This window comes from Aedes aegypti, chromosome 1 (assembly GCF_002204515.2).
Source record: "Aedes aegypti strain LVP_AGWG chromosome 1, AaegL5.0 Primary Assembly, whole genome shotgun sequence".
Lineage (NCBI taxonomy): Eukaryota > Metazoa > Arthropoda > Insecta > Diptera > Culicidae > Aedes > Aedes aegypti.
In genome coordinates, this window is record NC_035107.1 from 140032355 (window position 1) to 140045646 (window position 13292).

The 13292-nt window shown below is 40.6% G+C and overlaps 1 protein-coding gene across 5 annotated transcripts in view; it reads left to right on the top strand.

Annotated features, from left to right (window-relative positions):
* The first annotated feature begins 2631 nt into the window (after positions 1-2631).
* Positions 2632-13292, top strand: part of LOC5580105 (ataxin-1) — a 126768-nt gene continuing 116107 nt past the window's right edge. For all 5 annotated transcript variants that reach the window (XM_021848737.1, XM_021848757.1, XM_021848729.1 and 2 more), the window contains exon 1: positions 2632-3487. The gene's annotated coding sequence lies outside the window, so the exon portion shown is untranslated. The remainder of the gene's footprint in view (positions 3488-13292) is intronic.

Sequence of the window (13292 nt, forward strand, 5' to 3'; positions counted from 1 at the left end):
TATTTTGAATCAAACTTTAATAAAAAATAAAGGCATATTAAACCAAAACTATGATAATACATCTTCGAGCTGTTTAGTAGAATACCTATAAGTAGGTGAAAAAAACGAATTTAGTACTATACCATTTAATTCCACTAGAGTTTGTATCCTTTGACAGATACGCGTATTTCGACCTCAACTGTAAGGCCGTCTTCAGTGTCGAGTCTAGTACACGACACTGAAGACGGCCTTACAGTTGAGGTCGAAATACGCGTATCTGTCAAAGGATACAAACTCTAGTAGAATTAAGGGCCGATCAAAAACGACTCGACTGGAGCCACTGTCGACCAAAAATTTCGCTCGACTTGGCTCTGTCACTCGAGTTTATCGACAGTTGTCACACTATGGGAGTCGACGGGTGACATCTGAAATATGCATGCTTACTTTGATCGACAATGACCTCAGACGAGTCACGTGAATTCGCTCGAATTACAAAATAGACCCCTAAATGGTATAGTACTAAATTCGGTTTTTCATCTCCTCAAAACTATGACCTTGGCAAAATATTTTATTGTGACCATGGAAAACACGTTCTTTTAGAACTCCTTAATCCTCTGATACCAAACAAACTAATATTTTCAACAATAAAGTGTGATTTTCAAAGGCTAAAAGTTTATCACCAGAGTATACGACAATAAGACGCTGTTTCTAACTTTGAGCGGACAAAAATTTTAAACTTCTTTTCTTAATTACATTATTTAGAACAGTGGAAACATATGACACAAATTGTCCTAGATAGCGAAGTTATGTCAGAATATACTTCAGTAATCAGAAATTACATGCACACACAAAAACATTGAAAATAACGCTTGTGGATGCTAAACTCACGTTCAAACAATGTTCGCATTTTTTTGGGCCATACTGTACATCCAGAAATTCTGGAACTATTGATGGATGATGATGTTTCTCTTGAAGCTTCTTAAGGTTGATTTCGGGTGTCTTTCGTCACAAATCAAATTGTCAGACCTTTTTCAATTCTTACTACCGTTTTGACTCATATTCCGAACACTTAAGGCCAACAGTGGCTTCAAATGCATCTGGTTTAGCATACATTGGCTGATATTTGTGTAAATTTTAATTTCTTTGCAAAGTCTAACTGTTAGCTGTTGGGTGTAGAAATAATAATGTTGATTAAATCAGTTTTAGTATTGTTTTACGTAAAAATGTGGAATAACATTTTGATTCAAATGCCGAGCACTGTGTTCATTCTGTCTCATATTCCGAACAGCTTGATTTAAATTCTGAACAGCTCCAATGAATCGTATTCAAATGAATAATTTCACAAATAAATTTATCTGAGCTTGTTCTACTAGTCCCAGACTAGAGAATCATTACTACTCCCGCGGTATAAATTATATTGGAGACGTTAAAATTGAATTGCAATTAACTGCCATTTCCTTGTTATTGTGTGACATATTTCAGCGAAACATTTGAACCAAATCACCATACGAAAACCGAGTATTCGGAATATGAGTCTGTTCGGAATTTGAGACAAAACGGTAAACCCCCAACAAATCTGAACCTTGGCGAATTTTTTTATTAAGTCACATTTCGCTTTACCCACTGTGATAGAAAATTAAAGGTTTACATCGCATTTAAAAGTTTAGTTGAACCAGTTAACCGCTAGATTTTTTACTCGGATCTTTACTAAAGCTTACTAAAATTTATCTGATAAGTTTTAAAAGTTCTTCGATTATTAAACGCTTTTGAACCAGTCTAGCGCTTAAACTTTTTGCATGTAGTTATTCGGATCGCTGTCCACCATCCGTGTGGTTCTTATTCGACGCTTCTTGCTCGCCGCAGTCTCTTCATGCATGCAGCATTGGCTATAGCTACACATCAGACTTGGCTTAGTTTGTTGCTCAAAACAGGATTGTTTGATTCTGTATGGCGTTTCGTTCCGTCCCGTACGCAGAACGCCGCCGCTGCTGCCGCTGCCACTGAAAATGTATGCGTTTTCGTTGGCGGTGTTTCACCCAGTCTGAGCCAGTCTCACACAGTACAGTCACCCTACGGTTGTGGATCACCTAAGGGTAATTTTTCAGAACAATATGCGGTTAAAAATCATCGTGACGTTTTACTCAGCCAAATTACCTCTCTGGCACTGCAGAGTAGTACGCTACTTCGATTATTGACCCACTGTGCCTTGTCGAAACTCGAGTTCCAATAGCGCCCATGATGCACACGGTGGTTATTTATGGAAAAGGCCTGCAGATGGCGGTTGTTTAAAATGTCAAAAACAAAGAAAACGATGCGTGCGCCTCTAGTTGTGAGATTTGAGTATAGCGAATTTAAACTGATAGTTGAATAATTAAAAGAGTACCTAAATAAAATGCCTTTTTTCCCTAATTGCAAATCTACTTAATAAGAATTAATTATTTAATTTTGTGTTTAATCCAGCACTGATCCATATCTTTAGGCCATCCATAACTGCGGGATGACTGTACCTACCTTACAGTGTGCCGAGCCCTGTGTCCATGCATAGTAACGCAATGAGAGAAGAGCGAGAGCAGCTTTATGGCAGACTGGTTACGGGTCAGGTTTAGGTTGTGGGTTTGGTTGGAATTCTTTCAAGAGACACTTTACCCGACTCAGACTCAGACTCAGTCGTTTACCGACAACCGGCCTGCAAACGTGTTCGAATTGATACGTTCAGATCATATTCGTGCCGAAGCGTGGGCATCGGTTGATTTTCAGACCATACCGGAGATGCAGTCTCAGTCCCAGTGTGAGTGGGTGATATGCGTTGCTCTGTGATCTGAATTCATGAATAGTGCCCCAAAAGGAGGTTTTGAAACACCAAGTTCAACGAGTTGTGCAAATAAATATGATAATAATTCACGTTCGGAAGCTTAATCAAGATTGATGAACTGTGTAGAATTAAGTCATAAAACAAGTTCAAAGAAGCAGTTGACGTTACTTTTATGACAATGTGCTAATACTGGATGTGAGAGAATACCGTCTCAAAGTGCTAAACTGAGATCATACCGTTCTGCGATGTGTGTGAAGATTAGATATTAGTACATGTTAAATAATTGCTTCTTAGCGCCGATACTTAAGCTGTAAGTGTATGATAATAATAAGTGCAAATTTGAAAATGTATTGATAAAAATAAATAGTAATACATCGCCGTCGCTGCCACTTTGTGTATATAAATGAGCTTCAGGTTCAGGTGTATGAGTGCAAAAAGATTGTTGCTTCCCCTATACTAAGTGAAGAAAACGAAATACGAGAGAGAGAACCGACCCGACCAGCGGCATCAGCATTATTTGAATGGGACGAAGTGGGTGAATTATTTATTCAAGTTTATTGAAAATCATAAAAGTGACGATAAAGTTTGGAAAATTAAAACCAGTTTTAGGCCCTGTTGAAAAAGTTCGGCGATTTTGTGGACGATCTTGGGAAGCGAGAAGCTTGATCATTCGAAGGACACACCGGTCACGATAAGGTAAGTTTAGATTCTTGAATTCTGCGTTAATTAGCATGTACGTATCGGGGATTGTTTTCGAGATAAATGGGCTTCTTACAAATCTATTATCTTTGAAACGCGCGTTTGCAATGAATCGTTCTAAAGATAAAATCAATTCGTTTTATCAAGTGTTATCACAGAATTTCATTTTTTTATCATTTACTATATTTTGAGGAAACGTTGGTGATGAGTCGCAATCATTTGATTACGTGCAGATTCAATGTTCCACCATGCGTTTCCATTGCATTTTGTGGAACACATGGTGTCTCATAAATCTATCCCATGCAATCTGATTATCTGTTGAGTTTATATCGGTAGCATATATTTTACCCAAAAAAATATTTAATTCGCGATAAGTTTATTTTTTTTTTATGTTTGCACTATGTTTTCAAAAAATCCTTAAAACCTTATCTGTTTTTATAATATGTGTCGATTTTGATTATTGGTCATCTGATTTTGAAATAGTCCTATGTTCTATGGAGGATCGACACTGTCCATATAACACTTCTTTGACAATCATTTTGTTTCAATTCAATTTATTAAAAAAATAGAATATGAGCTTACAATCAAGGATATTGAGGAGCGTCTCTGAACAATCATATGAATCGGTTGAGTTGTCTCCAAGAAATCATTATCAATACTTATATTTTTCAAAGTGGGTTTTCGCTACTACATCTCTAAGGGAGATGATAAGAACAAAATGATGTTCTATGAAGTTTTCTAGATTTAGAGAGTGTTATCAGAAACGTAGAAAGTGGGAGCATATTGAACACACGAGGTGTAATGGACACCCCGACAAAATGTAATACACTGTATATGGAATTTGTTTATTGTACATGAACTATTTGACGATATAAAAGCTTATTATTTGTTTCAGCTGTCTTTGACGGTATAAGTTGAATTTTTTCTCGGTTTGAAATTTGTATATGAGCAAGATGTCTGAAGATTTTAATGCGATAGAAGACGAGCTCTTTTACATATTAGCACGATTGACACGAATTTATAAATAATAATTCCACAAATGTATTCATTTTGCGCCATTACCTTTTTACCGGTCCTGTTTTCGGCTTTGGAAAGAAGCCTATATGTCCCCCGGAACTACCTCATGGTATTACCACAGACAAACAGACGTAACACTGACGATGGACGATGGAAATCGAACACTCATTTAACGATTATTTCAAATTTGTCATGTTCCAAACCTCACAACCAAAGGCGCGCACATCGTTTTTCTTCGTGTTTGACGTTTCACACTAGCACCATCTGCAGTTCTTCTTGTACGAAACAGTATTTCGTGCAACATGCTCACCAGATGATGAAGTGTGAACTGGGCGATGGATTTTAACGAAATTTGTTCTAAGTGTTACGTCTACGTTTGTCTGTGGTATTACTTCGGGAGACGGAGGTCTCTATTTGTAACGTCGCCATACTCTCCGCTTCTGTTGAAAGCTCTTAAGCTGGCTCCTGCTCACTCTCTTTGGTCCTCAGTCTCTCCCCGGCAACAGACGTTGTCCACTAGTTCCGGTGGGAGAAAACGGCCGCACTGTGATGTCCCGTCTACCGGCGGATATCGCAGGGGAAATTTCACGCTATGCACAGTCTTCGCTATGGGTTGCACAGGTGGTTCGACAGTTCCGGTTTGCGGATGACATTCGCACTATAGGTGCCCTACATACCCGAAGCTCCTCTTCATGCTTCCTCTGCTTGCTTGACGGGTGCCAAGATCGGTCTGATGATTCCGGTTGAAGAATGACTTCCAGTTCATCGGCGCCCTGACGACCCAAAGCTATGCTGCACTCATTTCGTTTTCCTTCTTCGTCAGGGCTGGCATTCAAGTGCCGCTCTCGGTCCGATGATTCCGGTTGAAGGATGACTTCCGGTTCGTTGACGCTCCGACGACCCGAAGCCAAGCACTGATTCCTGCGCTTCATGTTGCTGTTCTACTCTCCGCTTCCGCTGTAGTGCCGACATTATCTGTACCACTGTCCTCTTCACCACATTCCACTTATCCGCGTCGTTGCACATGCGCAGGATGACATTGTCAACGTTTACATCGTCACCAAGAATAGCTTTCATCTCCTCTCGATTCATATCGAACCGCGGGCAAGCAAATATTATATGCTCCGGAGTTTGCTCCGTGTTGATGCATTCGGGACAGGACGGCGACCTTGTGTGGTCGAACCTGTGCAAGTATTGTCTGAAACAATCATGCCCAGACATAAACTGCGTCAAGTGAAAATTTACTTCACCATGTGGGATGGTACACAAATTATGTCACGCTAAATTTAATCTTTTTCGACCCCCTCCCCCCCCTTTGTCACACTTTTTGTATGGGTTCTCCGAAAATTTTGTAAGGCTTGTCACGCTTGGCTTGACCTCCCCCCCTCGGTGCGTGACATTATTTGTGCAAGACCCCTGTGGTCTTCTTATCCACATTTACAGATTTGGTATAAGACGATGTGCATATCTGCCAGTCGCAGCTTGATCCCACTGATGTTGCCACGAGTGCCACTGGCGTCAGCACGTACTCTTTCTCTGACTACTCTTATGTGGTGGTCCCTGTAGCACTCGCTATCTTTCTCGAGGGGAAGGCTGATAGGTATCACTCCTGCTGTCTCACAGACTGCCTCCGATGAAATGCTGCAGTACGAACTCGAAACCTGCAAAGCCATCAACCTATACGTACTGCTCAGAAGATATCGGTTCCTTTCGGTCTTCAGTGCAGTCATCTTCAGCCATTCAGCTGCACAGACTGTAACTTAACACTAGACAACGGCAAGCATGCTCCAATGGTACAGTCGAGAAACATTCCTGACGAAAAGTTTCAATGGCTGCAGCGGAAATCGAGCCCACATCCCATGACACGATGCGCTCATTGCCAGACTACACTAACCGTACGGCCACGAAGCCCATAACATAGACTGCGTCATGAAGTTCACATTCCCATGGTTTCTTTTATACCAATCTGACACATTTGGTATAAGCCGATGAGTCCGTCTAACATTCTCCCTCTGCTTTACAGAAATTGCAGTTAAATTTCGAAAAAATGAGCTTGTTTTATTCAAAGGTATTTGAAATTATTGATAAAATAGATCCAAATAATGTTCACACTTATTACAATATATTGCATTGAAATGGATCCATATGGATATGAAGAATCGTCTAGTTATTTTGATCATCAATTCTTTTAAAATTTGTTAAGGTGAAACATCTCGGAATCCAAAGATGGCCGTCACAATGGCCTACTTGTGCCCTACTCACGTTTTCAAAGGCACTAAACTGGAGAAATAGTTGGCAAACGTTTCTGATCTTCTTTTTTAAGCTTTCTGCTAGCGCACAAAACCAAAATAAAAAGCGCACTGTTGTTGAATGCTTCGCGAGATTTGTGCCTATAAAGTTTCAGTGCAATCTTAGAAGTTGATTCCAAATTGTTTCACCTTAAAATTCCAGTTTTTTTTAACCCACCAATTATTTTATCGGTCAATATACTGAAATTTTCATACAATATCTCCAGGTCCATCACACTCGGGCTCAGATTGGGTACCACTTCTAGTACTGCATTTGGTCCCTCGGTAGTGCAAAAGGTACCCAAGTTTGACAGATCGCAGTACACTTTGAACGGCATTCTAGATTACCTTATGAGCCATAAAATTTTGGGCAACTGCAAGAGACATGGAGGTCTTTAATTTGTCTTTGATATCTCGGCTGGTCATACATATCATTTTCGATAGCATTGTCGGAAGTACTTCTCTCCCACAACAAACAACACGCTGTTAGTTTCTCGGGAGCGCATATTGCCAGGAGTAATCTTCTCTTAGGGCATACAACACTATGTAAGCATTTCGATCTGACATTTGCACAGAGCAAAACAACAAGATCGACTTATTCAACGTGCTGAAATTTTTACTTTTTAACTACACCATTGCAAACTCTCGGTTTGTCTTGTGTGCAAGAACCTTTTGTTGCATCACTTTTTTCATTTTTGTGCACAGGCGGAATTCACAACTTATACGACGAGTCGAAACTTTTGTTCTGCAAACACCTCGCCGCTAGTAATTTTTTACTATTTTTTACTTAGCAACGCTGTCACCCTTCAGCGTTAAACATCCCATTAAACAGAAATTGAAATACCAGGTATCTTTCTGCCAATTAGCCAAAATTGGTAGGATCGCCAATGTGGAATTTGGATTATCTCCGGGAATTGAAACATCCTCTACGCGATGCACGCACAACTTACCCAGGCAAGTGCCTGTTCACAAGTGAGGCAGAATGAATACAAGTGTACAGGTGACAGTTGCTCTTCACTCAGGAAACCGATTGCTGTGATCAATTCTATTGCCATACTTCAAAGCAGTGGATTATACATCTCACAAGCCCGATAGGCGTCATCCAGGCTATGATGCACACGGTCTCTTTAGAAACCGTTTGGTATGCGCTAGCTACTCTTAAGGACATGATTCGAATATGCCAACTTCTTTTGGTTTAGAGTACCAGAGTAGAGTAGAACGAGTAGAAACGTTCTTATTTTTACCAGATTGGTCCTCCACACTTCAGGCTGGAGGCTTAAGTTTTCCGCAATTACATTACAGCAGAGCTGGTAGACATCATCCTCGAAAGCGTTACTATAGCCGTAGATGCCCTTTTACAGGCATATTCAACATGGCTAGCGAAGCAGAGCTTGTTATCGATCATTACCCAAGATGCCTAAGGGATTGCTTGGATTCTATGGTGCTGTCACTTACCGAGACAAGCGCCTTTTGCTCGGACTTGCGATTATTGACCACAACCACCGCAGCCTTGTGATGGGCCAGTCCCAATTTCCTAGACTTCATCCGTTTCTCTACTATGGAGATAGAGTGCGCTGCTGTCGACTCTACTTCCTCCAATAATTCGCCATAAACTGCTAGAGTGATGTCGTCGGCGAAGCCAACAATATACTGCTTCGCGACTAAAAACGGGTGGACCAACGTGTGAAGTTCGATTTTTGACCAACTTCACCGCGTCGCGAGTGACTTCGCTATAGTGCGCATCTATGCCCTCCACCGTGTGCATTATGCGCACTATTAAGAATCGAGCTGCGACGCGACGAAGTTGGTCAAAAATCAAACTTCGCACTTTGGTTAACCCATTTTTCAACGCGAACCAGTATATTGACACCAATCGGAAAGGACAGCCTCAGTCTTCATCGTGCGTCGTATACAGCCCCAGGATTGAACCTTGAGGTACTCCAGCGGTAATTAGAACGCTCTTGTGCTTCTCCTCTATGCTCGGTTACTGCCTCAGCTGTTTGTACAAACAAATGGATAGCGTCCAGAGTATCGATCAAAAACAATCAACGATCAACTGATGGAACATACACTTCGTAGTTGCTACTCCGTGATCAATCAGGATAGTAATATTGCACAGAGAACCACTCAGATGAAGCTTGGGTTTAAGCGTGTTTTTTTTTCATCTTCAATGTACAATTACACTACCCTTGATATTTCTCGATTGATAACGACGCCGGCCACGTCCTTATGTCCACCGGGGAGAGGAAGGAAGTTAATTAGTTAGCCGTTGTTACTAGAAAACCGGAGAATCTCCTGCATTTTCCACAGCTACCTTGGAAGTAGGAGTGTTTTGTTAGTGATGGATGAGGTATTCGATCGTATGGATACCGCTGTGGTAAGCGGTTAAGTCGATGTATTCAATTCTAGCGATAGATAGAACTTATGATGTTTGCGCCTGACGCTGAGAGATAAAGAAAGACAGCTATTAGAAAGAAAGATACAAATATGTGAAAGGGACGGGCTTGGGGTTGAACCCACGACCTTCTGCTTTCAAAGCAGAAGCGATAGTCATTAGACCACCAACCCCGTCTTAAAAAAATGGATAGCGTTCAGAGTAGGGGAATGAGGGGCAGTTTGGCCACCTTAAGGAAAAGTTGATAAAAGTGCTGAAAATATTATGAATTTTTCGAATGTTTGCATGATTTCCAACAATTTTTAGATGAATACACTAGATCCGCATGATTTTCTTTGCCTTATAAAGTTCACGGATGAACGATTGATTTTTCAAAATTTGTCATTTTTAGAATCGATTTTTTACTGATGGGATGATATGAGCAACCCATTTTTGATTGCAAAATAATCTCAAATAATCTAAAAATTTAATTATGTTGTTACTACACTTGAAAGTTGTTAGTATTATTAAATACTCCGTGCAAGAAGATATACTTTTTTAAGAACATTCTAACAGTCAAACATCATCATTCTGAAATGATGAAATTTAAAAGAGCCATTCGGAGCAATATGGGCAGTTTTTTGGAACATCATTCATTTAATTTTCTTTGAGTTTTGAACACTGACTTATAACATGCATATTACTTCATTTCCTCATCAGCTTTAGGATTGCATGTTATTTCAGATGAAATTTCATGAAGTTATGCAGTTTTCAAGGGGTGCTCTTTCCACCCCATTGGCCCCGACTACCCCTACATGACAAACCAGGAGGACCCAGAAAACTACATATAGATCGATATGCATCCCTACTTAAATAGGGGACAGTCAAACAACTTATATCGGTCTAGCTTAAAGGTACTGTCAACCTTTGCTAAACAAAGCTTTTTTTGTTCATGCCAGAAGTTTGATATGTTAGAGCTTCTGCAACCTCTACTTCTCAATCCCATTAAATCAAGTAAAATTATCCACCTCATAAGAATGATAAATTGATGTAATATGTTTACTCTATCATTCATGAACGAGCACTCATTGATATATTATAAAACCACACCAAGTAAACCGCTTACTTTCCACCTCAAATTGATTAGCTAGCTCATTTATCAATGAACAGTCCTCTCCTGGCTTAGACTCTGTATCAGCACTTATCGGAAGTTGATAAAATGGGCGAAAGCTGGAAGACTCAATCGATGAATGGGCCCAGATAAGCGCACTGTAAGTATTGATAACAGCAAGTGCGATCCAAAACATAGTCTACCATAGTAAATTTGACCACTTGTGTGGTGTTTCAATTTGTTAGTAGGTTCAAACGAATTATAACTCGTTATCGCACATCATCACGTTTCCAGTGGGACTGCGGCCGATGACGATGGAGCATCTGTATTGGTGTTCCTTCTCAATCGACTCTCCGATTCACTCTTTGCCTGTTGATGATACTGTTCAGTTTGATTTTTTTCATTCGTTCGAACTTGTTATTATTTGTTTCGGTATATAAACAGACGTTATAACAACAGAAACAACAGAGTGTGCAATACAATGACACCATTTGAAGTAATAGAGTCGCAGTCGCCAAGTGCTCTGATTTATTTTTAGAACCATTTTATGACCATGCCCGCGGTTCGTCATCATCTGCTATTCTTGCCTTTTTTTGGCAAATGGTCAACGCATGGGCTCATCTGCGTCACTGTATTGTTCTACGTCGCATTCAGCAGTACTATTCTCCTGAACTATTGACTGGATATCCATTCACATTTGAACTTGATCAGTTCGTCAGAGTTTCTGCAATGTTCTGTGATATCCCGGAATATGCGCTTCTTGAGTATTTTTATGCTCGTTGAACTGATGACCTTCATTCATTTGTGCTTAGAAATTTCCTTCGGGACCTTTCCCAAAGCTTTTCAAATTACCACATCTGACCTGAACGACCCATATTCCTAACGTTTCTTGCCTCTAGTCGGTTGGTCTCCGCGGGTTTGCTGTTGAGAGATGATAACTGCACCCACCGGTTTGCCGGAATGCCAACTTTTTTTTTTCGTCCGTCATTCGAACACACGCAAACAATTTGCTGTGACTGACACACGCGCAAAGTTCTACGTACACGAGAACTTGTTGCGCGTTCCATGCTTCTTCTCTGCCAGTTCTCTGTCCGCTGCTGGCCGTCCCGTAGGTAACCTATGGAGGAACACGGTCGTTCGCAGCAACAGGCAACAATTTATTCGTCGCCGCCCGTTTAGTGTGTTTACAACAATCGGTTGCTTTATTATAGGCCTCGTTGACTCATAAGTAAGTAGGTGTGCATTGGAAATGATTACCCCTTTGATTTATTTATACTCCATTGAAAATTAGAAATTTATATCGCTTCGAATGCTGAGCCTTACGTTTAACGTAAGAACATTTGAATATGGCAGAGATGACTGTATCAATGTCTTATTTGCTTAGCTAAGGGGTCGTACATTAACAAAGTGCTCCTAATTTTTGCTTCCGCATAAAAATTGGAAAATTTGTTTGAATCTTGGTCTTTGGCCGGGCACCGGATATGTGTAGGACCATGTGGTTTAAGGCTAGTAATCAGTAAACTTGGAAATCGATTCTACGATACCAAGCAGGTATCGGATGTCATGTACTTTTTTGTTAAAGCTGTTTTATTCACGAAAGTTTTTTGAGAATTTTGGTTAAAAATATGTTTATTTTATAATTATATTAACAGTGCGATCTTTAACAAAAAATAACCGAAATCATCTTCGTTCTATGTTTTCTTTGTACTAGCTCATATAATTCAAGTAGGTATCGACAATTTTGATTGGATATTTTGTTGGTACTGATCAGGCTTGGGAACTGTGACCACTATTTATTACAGTTCATCGATTCTGCCAGTCAACCAAAACACAAAGCAGCAGCAGCATCAATACCATCAGGTGTTTCGCTGCCAACGGCTCACACACTGCTTGACTGTTTTTGTCTCTCCTCTATGACCGTTTTCGGGCAGCCATCTCGAGGCGAATGATTGGAAAAAATGTTAAATAATTCAATCGCTAATATTTCGCTTGTGTTTTAAACTAATTGAAATCTATTAGCGCTAATAGCAAGAGCACAATCATTCCGTTGCGATACATATAAACAAATTCAATTTAATGCTGCCTTTATCGAGCAAAAATGCAAAACCCCGAAAACCGCAAAAATCGCGTCACCACTGTGCTTGAGTCATTTTGCATTCGGGTTTGAAAAACGTTGGGAAGAAGAAGATTACAGTTTTGAAGAGCCGTGACATTTTTTTGTTTTGAACTGTCATGGTTTGCTTTGGATTTTGATGGTCGTGTGGAAAAATGTGAATGTCGAGGTGGTAAATGTTTGCTACAGTACATTTCCCATCCCTGGTACTGATACTTTATTTTGATACTACAGTTAACTCTCCTTAACTCGATATTGGAGGGACCATAGAGTTAGGGAGGCATCGACACAAAACGGACGACCTGCTGGTCTGACGTGCGGCAACGAGCCCTGTACTTCTCGATAGACTCACTAAAGCGATCCTCGAGAGTCTGTATATCGGCCAAACGGTGGACCTCAGAATTTCGCACTCGCAGTGGCGTTCAGAGCCATTCTCAGAAACTTGTTCTGAACCCTCTGGACCTTAAGGAGATGTGTTTTAGCGCAGCTCTCTCAGACCCGCATGCCGTACTCGATCACGGGACAAATGATTTTTTTGTAGACAGCAAGCTTGGTCTTTCGAGACAGTGTCGACCTTCGTTTTATGAGGGGATACAACGTTCGTACCATCATGCTGCACCTCGTGGCCGTTTAGTCAACTTGCTGCCGAAGTATCAGCTTGCTGTCCAAAGTCAAACATAGACAATCGGCCTTGTTGGTCCATTCCACCACTGTGTCGTTTAGGGTGATTTTGCAACCCTCAGCCGGAACAAATCTGGGCGATTTAGAGTGGGGGAAGAGGATGACCTGGGTCTTCGCCGCGTTAATACGGATCTTCCAGCTGGTGAGGTACACTGAGGCAAAAATACTTAGGTTTTCCTTAAATCAAGACTTATGAACCAGCCAAATTATGGTTTCAT